General features: G+C 45.6%; 1 long non-coding RNA gene across 1 annotated transcript; it reads left to right on the top strand.

Moving 5' to 3' along the window:
- The first annotated feature begins 11866 nt into the window (after positions 1-11866).
- LOC138447835 (uncharacterized) lies at positions 11867-13150 on the top strand. The gene is made up of 3 exons (XR_011259975.1): positions 11867-12362; positions 12446-12571; positions 12810-13150. It is a non-coding gene; the product is annotated as an uncharacterized lncRNA (long non-coding RNA).
- Positions 13151-13325: the final 175 nt, after the last annotated feature.

Below are 13325 nucleotides of genomic sequence, written 5' to 3'. Positions count from 1 at the left end.
TGACCTAGCTTCAAATGGAGCTACTGATGGGGGATTGCAGGTTTGATTCGGATGAAAGTGCACGACTGCAGTGATATCACTCAGGAGGTGTTGGGTGTATGAGAGCACCAAGCTTCCCTGCTCTCATATAAGAACATTATTCCAGCAGTTGGGAGGTGATAAAAACCTCCTTAATGAAGTCATAAAATATTTGGCCGTGCTCTTAGACTTCAATGTACTTGAGTCTATATAAAAGGGATGCACTGTGGGTGGAGGGCACACAGGACTTCTCTTACGTTATGTACTGTGGGTGGCTGTTGCGATTAAATATCTGTTGGACTAACCTCACACTAATTAGAATGAGAGCAGCATTGATATCCTCAATAAGTCAATCCTCGTCTTACCCTATAGGAATGGGATCAGGTAGATGGAAGCAAGTGCCACGTGCATCTAAGTAACGTCCAGTCCACTACGTATATATAGATTATTTGCCCAAGACGTGTACATTTCTGGATAAATTACACTATTTTAAGCGTAGTGAAGCCAGTAAACTGTTCCTTGAGGGGGTACAGTATAATTTACTTATGAGGCACCCAAGAAGCTACACCTCACTGAAGATGCCCAATGAGGCCGAAACATGCCCGGGGTTGCTTGCGGTCTTGTACAGCAGGGATGTGACCAAACAATTTAAGCTGGGACAAAGCTTCATTTGCATATGATCTTTTCCCTTTATGCTGCTGTCTGGAAGGTTTAGAATTCATCTTAATCTATAGCATAGCTCTGAGCACTCCCAGACATATTTCTTCTGCCTGCCAAGCCATCATGAAACTGAAACTGCACTGGTTACCTGGCCATCCTCTGACCTCGGGCCCAGGTCCCCTCCCCAGTCAGTCGCATACCTGCACTGCCTCCTGGCAACCCCCACACTTGGGGACCGTTTTCTGTATCCCTACAGTCCCACTTCCGGCACTTGACACCTGATGTCTGCACTTACCCTTGCACTTGCCACCAGTAGGTCGCACTTTTTACTTACTGTTTATTTATTCTATTATCCCATGTACTGCACTGCCCCCTCCCTTTTCTCCTCCTGCACTTTTCCCCTTCCCCCTTCCCATGCACTTGCCCGATCTGAGTGACACCTGGCCTAGTAGGATCGTTGTCTCGGTCTACCCTCTGTTCCCCTCCCTTGCCTCGACGTGCGTTGAAACACTTGTGTATAGGTGCATTATAAATGCCATATCATATCACACAAAACAAAAGAGGTGATAGTGGGATGGTAATTTCTCAGCCTCTGGTAATTGCTCTTGTCAACTCACCAGAGCATCATTGTTCATTCAGCCTGCCTGTATGCAAATCAGACTTGGACCGCACCAAAGAATGCTGTACAGCCTAAACTGTTTGGTCACATCACTCTGCACGATGACGCAAGAGACCCCAAGGTTAGAAATTGCCGGGAGCTATTTAGCTCCTGCTTCTATCCGAGGAGTGCCTGGTAAGCTTGAAAAGATCAGTTACCAGAAGCTACTTTTAACTCCCGAGACCAACTGGTGCCATAAAAACATACATATGCTATATTCACTCTGTATGTTTTGTAATATAAATAAAGGCGACTAAAGGACGCATCTAAGGGACATTCAAATCAGAATAGAGCATACACTGTGGACAGAAATGTATCGTTTGGATCTCATGCGCAAATTAGATTAGTGGTGCTCTCCATTCTAGCTCCTGGTTCTACTGAGGTAGATCCTGCCTACTGGGTGATGCCAATACCCAGGTGATGTCCAATAACCAGGAGCTGCTTTTAAAGGGGTCTACTGTGTTCAGAGTATCGGAGCCCTGAATATACTTTTTCCCCGAAATCTCGAAGAAGTGTATCCCCATATATTTTGCTTGATGAATATGTAGCTGGAAATCAATGTTAAGCGGTTCCATATGATAATGTCCCTGTAAAAATTTTATCTGACAAAAATGTCACCAAAAAGGGCAGTGGTTTGCAGGGACATTATCACATTGAACATGCGGGGGGACATCCCCACAACCGTAGCTCCTCTTGACCCCATATATATGGTCACCATATATAAAGTCACCACAGCCTTTTCCCAGCGATCACATGTATGGGATAATATTACTGGATACCTGTTAAGCCTGATGGAACAGATTTTATCCATAAAAAAAGACATAAAATCATCAAATTCATTGGCCAGAATGGACGAGTGGGGAAGACTGGGCATAGTACATGATACAGAGGCTACATTTTTGATTGCTGCAAAAAGTATTTCATGTATATTGTCAGCATTGTTTATCTGTTTCCGAAGAAACAGACATTCGGCAGATATAATGCCCTCTTTGTAGGCATTTAGGGATATTTTTACAATCTGGTGATCACTGGAGTCTCTAGACTAACCATTTCTTCTTCTTATGTTAATCCTTAAGAATTATTTTTTTGTCAACTTTATTTAAGTTCGGTTGCACAAACATGACGTGTTGTTGACATTTAAGTACCAGATAGTCGTAAAATGCACATTGACCCACCATAACAGTTCAACCCCGCCCTCTTGTTACTTTTCTCCCTCCCTTCACCCTATCCCTACCAGGTCCGGCCAAGAATTTTGCCACTTGCCACTGCTTGTACACTTTTGCAGGAAAGTCAACATCTCAGTAAACTGGTGTAGCTGCTGTGACCTTTTCTGCCACTAGGATGTCCCAGATTTGTGTCCACCACTGGGGGTGAGCAGGCCTTCAAGGGTTTTCCAGGCCCATGCAATTGTGATCCTTGCAGCCAAGAGGAGATGAGTGATCAGCTTGACCGTTACCACAATCTGGGGTATTTCTCTGGGACTGGCATCCCCAGCAAAGTCACTTTGGGTTTCAATGGAAGTTGGACCCGGGTTATCGCCTCAAATGTGCATACCAGTTTTCCCAGAAAGACTGGATCCGTGGGCATTCCCACCACATACGTAAATATGTCTCTCGGGCCCCGCACTTCCACCAACAGATCGAGTTTAGGGTTTTCCTGATCTTATGTAGCCTAACCGAGAAGTGTGTGGGGGGGGGGGCAATACCAATGACAAGTCAGTCTAAAGACATATTCCTTGTTGGTCACACATTTTGAGGAAGAGTCGTTTCACCCATATTTCCACCCATGCCTGATCTTGCCCAGGATGGCCTAGGTCTGCCTCCCACTGGGTCATATAATGGGGTTGGAGCGTCCACATGTCCACCTGCATAAGTCTGTATAACCTGGATATGTTCCCTCCACGTGTGCCCTGGTGCAGGGTAACTTTGATGGCCTCCAAATCTCGGTTGCTCCCAGTCACGCCAGTGGATGGATTATCCTGTGCCCGAGTTAGGCGTAGCTATATCTTTCCAATTCGGTTAAGGCAGCCGTCCCTTTACCATCTGCAAAGGTCAGGGGTGACCGATTTTCAAGAAGCTGGAAGAGGAGGCATAGGCCCACTCGCAACCATCACCTAAAGTCAGCTGGTCTGAGGCTGGGGGCAAAGTCTGGGTTGTGAAGGATTTGGGTCCATGGACCCAGCCCCCTCCCATGGGATTCCCACCATTTTTATCACTGAGTCCCATGTCTTGATTATTGTTTGCATGGATGTCCACTTGCAGAGAGGCAGTGGGGGTCTCGACTGCTCTATTGCCACCCATTCTCGGGGGTTATTTGTCATGTGCCAGTTGGGAATGTGTGGCAGTTGTGCCATAGGATAGTAGTTGCGCCAGTTAGGGACCCCCATCTATCCCAGCCATACATTGCCCATCATCACTGCCGTGGGGATTCTTGATTTTTTTCTCCTGCCCTATAATCCGGAAGACCTTCTGTTGCAGTCGAAGTAGGGGTTTCTGCGGGGTAACCACTGGGAGCACCGCACATTGAACCTTGGAAGCAAATACATTTTGGTTACCATAATGCGACCCATTAATGAGATCTCCTGGGCTTTCTACCACTCCAGGTCTGCCTCTAGGTCTTTGAAAAGCTGTGGGAAGTTGACGGCATATAGCTCTTTCGGTTGTGATGAGATGTGAACCACTGGGTACCCCATCGCTTTATTTTCCCCATGTGATAGGACAGCTGGGGTGGAGGGCCTCCACTTCCCCTTGCATCAAGCCAACCCCTATTGCCCCAATGTGTGATATTGATTGTGAACCCGCTTAAAGGAATCTAATTGTATTACGAATTGCCGCATGGATGACTGAACTTTGTGAGTGTTAGCGTCAGCATATAAGGACAGCTTATACTGATTCTGGCCCACTGTTATACCTTCAACAGCTAAGTTGTCTCTGCCTCGTTTGGCAAAGGTCTCCATTATTAAAGCAAATATTAATGGGAAACGGGGCAGCACTGTCATGTTCCACATGTAAGTTCTATGGAGCCCGTCTTTGTCTGGTTTACCGAAAGTGAAGTTCTGGGTGAGCTATAGTTGGCCAGGATCATTTTTTGGAAGAACGGCCCAAAGTGGAAAGCCACGAGGGTCAATTTCATGACGGCCCAGTCAAACCTGTTGAAGGCTTTAGTGGTGTCCAACAGCAGTTGCCCCATTTTATAACGCTCTGATGCCGCCATTTCCACCAGGTTTAGAGCCAGGTGGATGTTATCTCCTGTGGTTCTGCCCAGAATAAATCCGGTCTGATCTGCATCAATTATTTTGGGCACAATCGCTGCCAACCGATTGGCCGAATTCGCAGCGTAAAAGTCTGCATCGATGTTCAACAACAAAATCAGCCTGTAGGAGGTGCAATCTCTTAAGTCCTTTTCTGGTTTTAGCAAGAGAATGGTAGATGCTTGCATGGATTCTGTTACCATTTTGGTCTGTCGGAAAGTGTTAAATAGTTTAGTTAGGAGTTGTATCCAGAAGATTTCGTAAAAATTAAGCATAAAGCCATCAGGGGCCCTTGCCTTCAGCGATGTGAGGACTGCATCTACCTCTTCTGTTGTGATTGGTGAATCTAGGGTTTCCTTATTTGCCTCTGTAAGGTGGGGGAGGGCAGCTCCTTCTATAATTTGCCTCTGTTCCGCGGGAGACCGGTGTGAGGCCGACATGGGGCCTCATGACGAGAGTGGCGGTACGGAAACAAGGGTGTCGGTAGCCTTACCGGCACCCTTGTTTTCGGACTGCCGCACTACTATTCTGCCTGCAGGGGCGGTCACCGTCAGTGACGGTGTTGGTGCTTCCGAGTCCCCATTTCTGTGGAGTCCTATGCGACTCCACAGGAATGGGGACTTACAAAATGTGCCACATTACTTCCCGCTCTGCTGGGAATTATAATGTCCGGTGGCATCGGGAAGTCAGGTGGCAGATTCGGTGTTACAGGGTTGGCGGCAACCCACCGGTACCACCCGGTGGGTTAACGGAAACCTAGTAATGAGGCCCATGGTTTCTTTGAAGTGTGCCGGGGGCTGCCTCCTAAAACTCACCTAAGAATTTAAAAAGTAGTAAAACAGGAGTGTACTCCGGTGCAAGAAGTAACAGTTTTATTCAGGGCCACAGATGCAGCTGGGACAGCAAATTCAAACAGATCGCTGAACAGAACTGCATGAAAAGGCGCTGTCAAAGAAACGCCCATAAACTAAGATCTTTTATATAAAGCAAAGCCATTCGCATTTTCGATCGTGCGACACAAAAGAATCTCCCCACACAGAACTGATTGGACTTCGCACTTTGGCCTCTTATAGAAAAACAGACATTGCGATTAATCATTGGCTCCATGAACATTCCCACACCGCCTTCAATTACAGTGTTGTGATGTCACAATCCACCCCCAATTCCCACAGCACAGAATTATGTGATTGAAACATTTGAGACGACCAGCAGAACTTTAATAATCAGCCCTGGTCGCCTCATCCCGATTCTCACGAGAATGGCTGCCCACCATCACACCATCAGAGCCCTGAAACACGGACATCCTGTTCTTGCCGGCTCCATTTGAAAATCGCATTTTTGTATGGGAGCTATAATCTGTTGACTTTGAAAAAGAACAACCACTGTTTGCTTCTCTTAATGCAGGCCTGGGATCGCAGACTCTGCACTAATTCACCAGCTACAGCAGCCTTTGCCACAAACTAAATGCTTGCACATGTTTAAAGCAGAAACAAGCTTTTGGAGCCTACTTACCTCATTTCATTCTTCCACCAAATGTGATTATACTTAGCTGTGCTTCAGTATTTATGGATTAGTTTTATTAAGCATTTAATTTCAATAGTATGAGAAAGAACCCCCTCCCCTTTTACAGAACTACTGCTGCAGCTTATAAGTGCGTTCCTTCATACCTCGCTTTATTACAGAAGTGACATTCTGCCAGCTGTAGTTCGGCATCCTTCACATACTACACTACTCCATGGAAGTCCCTTATTTCTACTATCGTGTTTCGTTGGTTCATATTCACCAAGCCTGGTCTGGAATTGAGGAAAGAGCCCCTTTAACGTGCAGATTATTGCTCCGAGCCATGTTCTGAAGGTCCTCCTGTTTCATTGGCATGGACTCACTCTCCCCTTCCAGGGATTGAACTCAGAGCTGCAGGTTCGCCATCACTGTCACTTGTTCCGACATCCTGCCCTTTACCTCCCCAAGCCTCTGCTCTGCCACCAACACCTGGCCGTCTAGTCACTCCATCTTTGCAGAGAGCTCTGACATGCAATTCCAGAATTCCGCCTTGAACTCTCATTACTGGAGGTCTTTTCTCATTGCTAGTCGCTCTGGAGTGTCCTGGGAGCTTTCTGGGGCGTGGATCATGGCCCTCACCCTTTTCGTCTTCCTCCCTTTCTCCCGAGTTTTTAGTACAGCTGCTATATATGTGCTCTCATTTGCTTTCTGCTGCTTGTCCACTGCGGTCACAAAGGAGACGCCAGGTGCGATTATTCATGGATCTCACGTTTGGGTCTTAATTCTTCCTGGAGCCGGCAATGCTAGGCTCAGTGTTAGCAGCCTATGCCTCTTCACGGGGGGTAGGAGGTGCTACTACCTGGTTGATAGGGTCAGCCAAGCTGGGGCCTCGTGTGCGCCTCTGGGTTCCCCAGTGGAAACAGCTGCACTCTGCAATGTAGGGAAAAGCTTTTACTGGCAGGTGTCTCTCTCAGCCCAGACTGCGGCACACATTTCCTCCCACCAGGCTGGCTCCACGCCTCTCTTATGTTGAGTCCCCTTCTGACTCCGGGCCAAGTCTTGTTGCTACATCTTTATGGGGCGCGGGGAGGGGGGTGATCCCCTGCAGCTGGGCTTTCCCGTTCGAGCAGGATGGTGGAGCCCTTGTCCCTAAGGCTGCCTCACAAAGCACCACTTTGGGGGACTCCTTCAGGTCAGAAGTCCCGGACCGCTAGAGATGGGACCGAGTACGGGAGGTGGTTCAGCGCCCCCAGAGTCGTTCCGCTCCCTCTCCCAGGCAGCGCTGCATTCCATTTGGACTCCTGGTTCTTGCCGCCACTCCGGCTGCTGCAACGATCCATCCTCCACACCATGGATGGAGAGGAGTGTAGTCTGCCAGGGGATATCCCAGTGTTTTAGCGCCGCTGCTCAGTGACAATGTTCCTCCCGAGGCCTCCACTCTGGATCTTAAGGATGTTAAGGCAGCAGACTATTCCGCTGCTAACGGTGGTTGCTGGATGCCATCTTGGATTTTGACCGTGGCCACTCCCCCCCAGAGTTTCTACAGATCAGTTCACAGGCAATCCCTCATCCTAAATTGTTCCACTCAGATCCACTGTTGCCCTGGACTGCGCCTTGATTACTCTGCCGCATTTCGGCTTTGAGACTGGCGTTCAGCCTATGTTACTGGCTGATATTCCTAGGTTCTGCACAGAGGCTCTCAGAGGAGCGTCCACATCGATGGCGCTCCAAGACATGCCCCCCATCTTTAAAATATTTTAATGACTGTGTACCATTGTTATTTTATTTTTAGATCTATTCATAGTGTTTAACAGTGCAATCAAGTCAGAGTTGTTCTGTAGATGTGTTACATTAGTCTTATAAACCTCTGCACAGTTTAAATAAGGTGAGATGAAGTTAGGGCCATGAGTAGTAGAGCTTTGTGAAATTAAGATCTATTTTTACCACATGAACAAAGTACATACAGTTACTATAGGGCCTTTACAAGAGTCTACATGCTGTGTTGGAATAAGAGAAGGAACAACAGAGCGGTCCGACCATACAACAGAAATATTTTTCTGATGAAATAAGAATTTGCCTCTAAACATTACTGGATATAAGCAACCTATATGTGAGGCAGAATCAGTGAGGAACGAAAGGAAGTGACTGCAATATATCCTTAAATTTGATGCACTTTGGATCAGCGGGAGCATTGCACCAAATATTAAAATTACTGAGAATTATCATATTGGAATAGTGCAAGGCTTCTGCGCCCAGAAAGGCATCAAAATTGTATCAACAAATGCAAAAGGGGCCAGGGTGTCTGTGTTAGGCAGAAACCTGTGCAGTTCCCTTCGGGACCACTGCAAAAGATTTAGGACTACAGGTGTTGGCAGTAAACCCACTTGGTAGCAGTCCATACCACCCAGATTTACCTGGTAGCTGTGGCTGAGCAGTCAGACTTCCCTCAAGAAGAGTTAGGCTGTATGCAAAGTATACACAATAGGTACTCAGATACAATAGCACAAGCAAACACTGACCAGAGCTTTAGTATCAAGGTATATAATTATTTATTTAAAAACACACTTATTGAAACACTCCAGCACTATTATTGTAAATCACTCTAAACACAATTACTATTATTATATATACACTCCTTATTCCTTATCAGACAAGTCTTAGTTAACACCACTTATTTTCAGACATAGGTGAGCGCTTAACTACAGATGGCACTCCAATAAGTTAACGAAAAAGGGAGGGAAAAAGGCAGAATGTAGGAAAATACAACACACTAATACTTAGGAATTTTGAAGCAAGGCAGGAAAGTCGAAAGTTACTTGTGAGCCAAAGTCCATAGGCCGGGCCCACTCTTGGAGGGAGCAGGGCACACATGCACCCAAGATCACACAATGACAACAGGTTTAAAAAGTCTTGCGGGGAGTTCAGAAAGGTTTTAGTTAGGCTCAGAAAAGTTTAGCCAGGGTGTCCCAGGCTAACCCAGGGTCGAAAGCCGGGGACTACATCTACCCCGTACAGTCGGCTGCAAGGGAAGCCAGGCGGAACACGGTACCTTATGTGGAAAGGATCCTCCAGCGGGGGCAGTTGTTCCTGGCAGTGGGTGCAAGTCGCGGCGTCATCCCGGGGAAGAGAAGATCTCGACGTGGAGGAAAGATGAAGGTCGTTGCACTGCCAGGGAAGAAACCAGCTGCAGAGTTCTCTGGTTAAAGGTACTACCCTTTGATTCGCGGTAGTGGTAAGACGTGGTATCCCGGTTGCCGGGGCGCTTGGCACAGGCAAGGCGGCCAGGAAATGCTCCAGGAAGCGAAAAAGGAAGCAGACTGGTTATCCCCACCAGTCGAAGGAAGAAGACTCTCCGGGCTGGAGATCTCTGTCGTTGGGAAGAGTGGTGAGAAGGTTCAGCAGTGCTCCACCGGTGGTGTCGTCGTAGCAGGTCGGCTCAGCTTCTCCCTCGTCGGATTCTTAGGTCCTGTGGCGACTTCTAAAGTTCCAGCCCCCAAAGCCCTGCTTTTATGCAGAAAACCCCCATTCACTCAGCCTAGCTGTCACTGAAACATGCCAATCAGGACGGAGTGCGACTTGAGTTGCCTAGGCAACTCAGTCCAGGGTGCCTAAATCCCCCTCCTAAGTACCCCAAACAGAGTGGCACCACTTTGGGGGGCTTCTGTGGAGAAGCCCGCCAAAAAGTGGAACAAAGAGCTCAACTTGGGTTGGAGTCACAGAAGTGAACACAAACGCCATTTTAGAACCGCGTTCTGGCAAAAAATACCAACCGGAGAATTAATATTAAATAAATAAACCGGCGGTATGTTCGAGGCTATAGGAATTAAATAATTAAAGTTGGTAGCCTCGAACAATGGGAAATCCCATAGGGGTATATTCGCAGTCGAATATAAAAAGTAGTATCCACTGCCACCAGTCAAAACTCGATCACGGGGGACAGAGACGTGCCCCCTCGACTAACAGACCCCGTGGCAATCGAATTGCCCCGGCCAGTACGTCCACAATATGATGGTTTTGAAGAGGGAAAATCGAGACCAAACCCATGCCCCCTCACCCCAAGCGCATATATAGAAGAACAGCAGGAAGAACAAGGAGCGCACTTATCATTTGAACCAGGCCCCAGCGCACCCATGGGTGACAAATATGCTGAAACACACCCACTTCACCAACAGTGCAACTTCCATGCTATATTAGAATCAATGCTGCAATATCAGAATCTACAAACACAAAAATCCCTGTTTAAAGGCTTGGAAATGCCTATATGAATTAACATGGTCTAAATGCACAGTGTAAAGCCATGTTTCAGGAAAATTACAGCCAAGTTCATTTCACTCACTGAACACTGGCTGCGGGAGCCTCATCAATGTTCCTCGCAAAACATCCGACCTGCCAAGGCCGCAAATTCAAGATAAAATTGCTTTCTGCAGACAAACATTCCTCGCAAAACCCCCGAACTGCCAAGGCCGCACATTCAAGATAAGACTGCCACAAATGCGCATAAATCACGGCAACCCAGTGTGTTTTTTTTTTTTCTTTCTGGGAAAGAAAGACATTTTCTCAAGGACTCGCACAACATTTGAAACATAAATTGTAGCAAGAATGGCGCAGCCCAGCCAATCTGCGCCCAGAGCCCAGGTGCGAACTGCTTGTTCAGCTAAAAAGTTATGGGAACAAAGTCATAATGTAACAGGATAGAATTAGGTAATGGGGGCTGGCACAGCTAAATCAACCCACTGACGCAGAAAGGCTAACGCCCAATTGTCAGGCTCTCTATAAGGGCTACAATCACAATCTTTCACAGATTAAGTTTCTGATTCTGGAGGTACTCAGAAGAAATAATCCTCATGAAGATTTAGGTCTGCGCCTCAATCGCAGAGAGACATTTTGGATTGATAAACTCTGTAGTTTGGTCCCGAGCGGTCTGAATGAGGAGATCAATTACCACTGTTATATTTGATTGTGATACTACGGTTTTGCCTGTGTTAAAGGTGTATGCTTTGCCATGTTTTCACACATAAGGGTCTCTACTGTTCCTCTTGTGACTTTACTGTTTCTACTGTTCTTTCTGTGCTTGAGTTGTATACTTTAACATGTTTTCATACATAGGGGTCTCTTTGCCCTGTGCTCTAATTATTACTTTTTGATTGCATTGGCTATTCTATATGATGCTCAGAGTAATTTGTGAAAGATGTTCTGAACATTTGGATACTGCTCTTTTTACATTTCCACATGTTGACAGCCGTTGAGCTTAACTTGTTCGAATCACTCTACCTCATGTAGCCTTTTTTGCTTTATTTTCTTAATTATTGTCTGGCATATGTTGCCCTTTGTCTAATTATGTTTGGAGCATTCTAGTAACAGCCCTAGTGCAAGTCCCGGACGGTTGTCTGGGACCCAAGGTGCCGCCCCTGGGCGACACCTTACGCACTGTGACTGTACTTCAACTGCTCATCTACGTTTGAATAGTCTTACTATTACCTTAGCTTAATTTTGTTATGTCTTGCTGTCCAGACAGCTTAAAGACCTGTGACAGTATTTTTTCTATCTTTACTACTTTGTTACTTCATATATTTATTTGGAATTTTGTCAATACAATTATGGGCACCCATTGGTGATGCCCCATAAATACTTTAGAAGATAGAAAAAATACTTTCACAGGTCCTATGGCTATCTTCATTATTCTAATGTTTAATTTTTTTTTTTTTTTTCGGATTTTATCATCACAATTATGGGCACCTATTTATGATGCCCCATAAATACTTGGTTTGACATCTCTGTGGGCCCTGGCCTATTTTACATCAATATTTGTGACCACCTGCATAAATCTATCACCACTACTTTGTTTTTTCATAAAAAATTTTAATTTGGGAATTTGTTATTACAATTATGGGCACCCATTTGTGATGCCCTATAAATACCTCATTTTTTATTTTTGGGGGGCCCTGGCCGACTTTACAGCAGTATTGTGACCAGACAGCCACAGGACCTGTGACAGTATTTTTTCTATCTTCATTATTCTAATGTTTAATTTTTTTCGGATTTTATTATCACAATTATGGGCACCTATTGATGATGCCCCATAAATATTTGGTTTGTCATTTTTGTGGGCCCTGGCCGATTTTACATCATTAATTGTGACCACCTGCATCTCACAGAAACGAGGTGGTCACATGCTAAACAAAAGAACCGTTGCCTAGACAACGGCTTCACACTGCAGTCTGAGTCACTGCCCTGCAGCTGCACAGTGGAGGATCGTTTCTCTCTGTGTATTACAAGGTAAGAATCTGATTACAATCCTTCTCTTTGACCAAGTATGAGTGTAAAACACAGTATCTAATTGGATCTTTTATGATCCACAGATTGGTTTCCTTGTAAGCACGAGTGGATTTTCTCCATGCCTTTGTGCATATTGTCATTTACAACCCACTGCTGAGTGGGCATGAACGCAGGACGTTCTGTTTTTCACCACTGACCACACCAATGAGGTAAATTCATACCTAATATTCTTTGGTTTCATTTATTTACCTTATAAACCACTTACGGCATTTTTCTTTTTCTTTTTTGCTATTGATATTTACCCATGATGTAACATCTACTAATTGGTATGTTTCCTTTCATTTTTTTCAATGTATGTTTCGTTTGAATTGTCACCATTATATGAATTTATGTCACATACTTGCATTTGTTATGTTATATACTTGCTTGCTGGACTTATATAATTAGACTCGCCCTGATGAAGGAAATAATTTCCGAAATGCATTGGCTTTTTTAGTCTAATACATGTGGATTGTGGCAACTGCTTCCTCACTAAGGATTATTAGTGATAGCTTTTTGTTTGAACTATTATGGATAAATCATTTTTGATATGAATCAGAAAGACTCATCTTCCTTTCTCTAAGAAGTATGGTATATTATGGATACTTGAACATATTGTCGTGAATCAGATATAAATACGTGCCCATCTTGGGCCCCATATGAGAGCGGTTGTGTGACCCAGTATTATTACTTGGTCTCCAGCGTGTGCTACATAGGTAACCTACCACTTAGCAGCCAATAGCAGGAGGAGATAGGTTTCTGGGAGCTGATCCAATTCTGTGAGGTCAGCCTGCAGTGCGATTACAAAGCTGGCTTGCAAGCCAGCCCCGGGGGGAGACGGCGCCTGAACTCGCGATGTGCACGATGCTCTGTGTTTTTTTTTTCTTTTTTGCTGCCCAGAAATAAATGCAGTTTGAAACATGC

Source organism: Ambystoma mexicanum, chromosome 1p (assembly GCF_040938575.1).
Source record: "Ambystoma mexicanum isolate Mex_15411 chromosome 1p, UKY_AmexF1_1, whole genome shotgun sequence".
NCBI lineage: Eukaryota > Metazoa > Chordata > Amphibia > Caudata > Ambystomatidae > Ambystoma > Ambystoma mexicanum.
The sequence above is the reverse complement of the archived record's forward strand: the minus strand, read 5'-3'. Positions and strand labels throughout refer to the sequence as shown.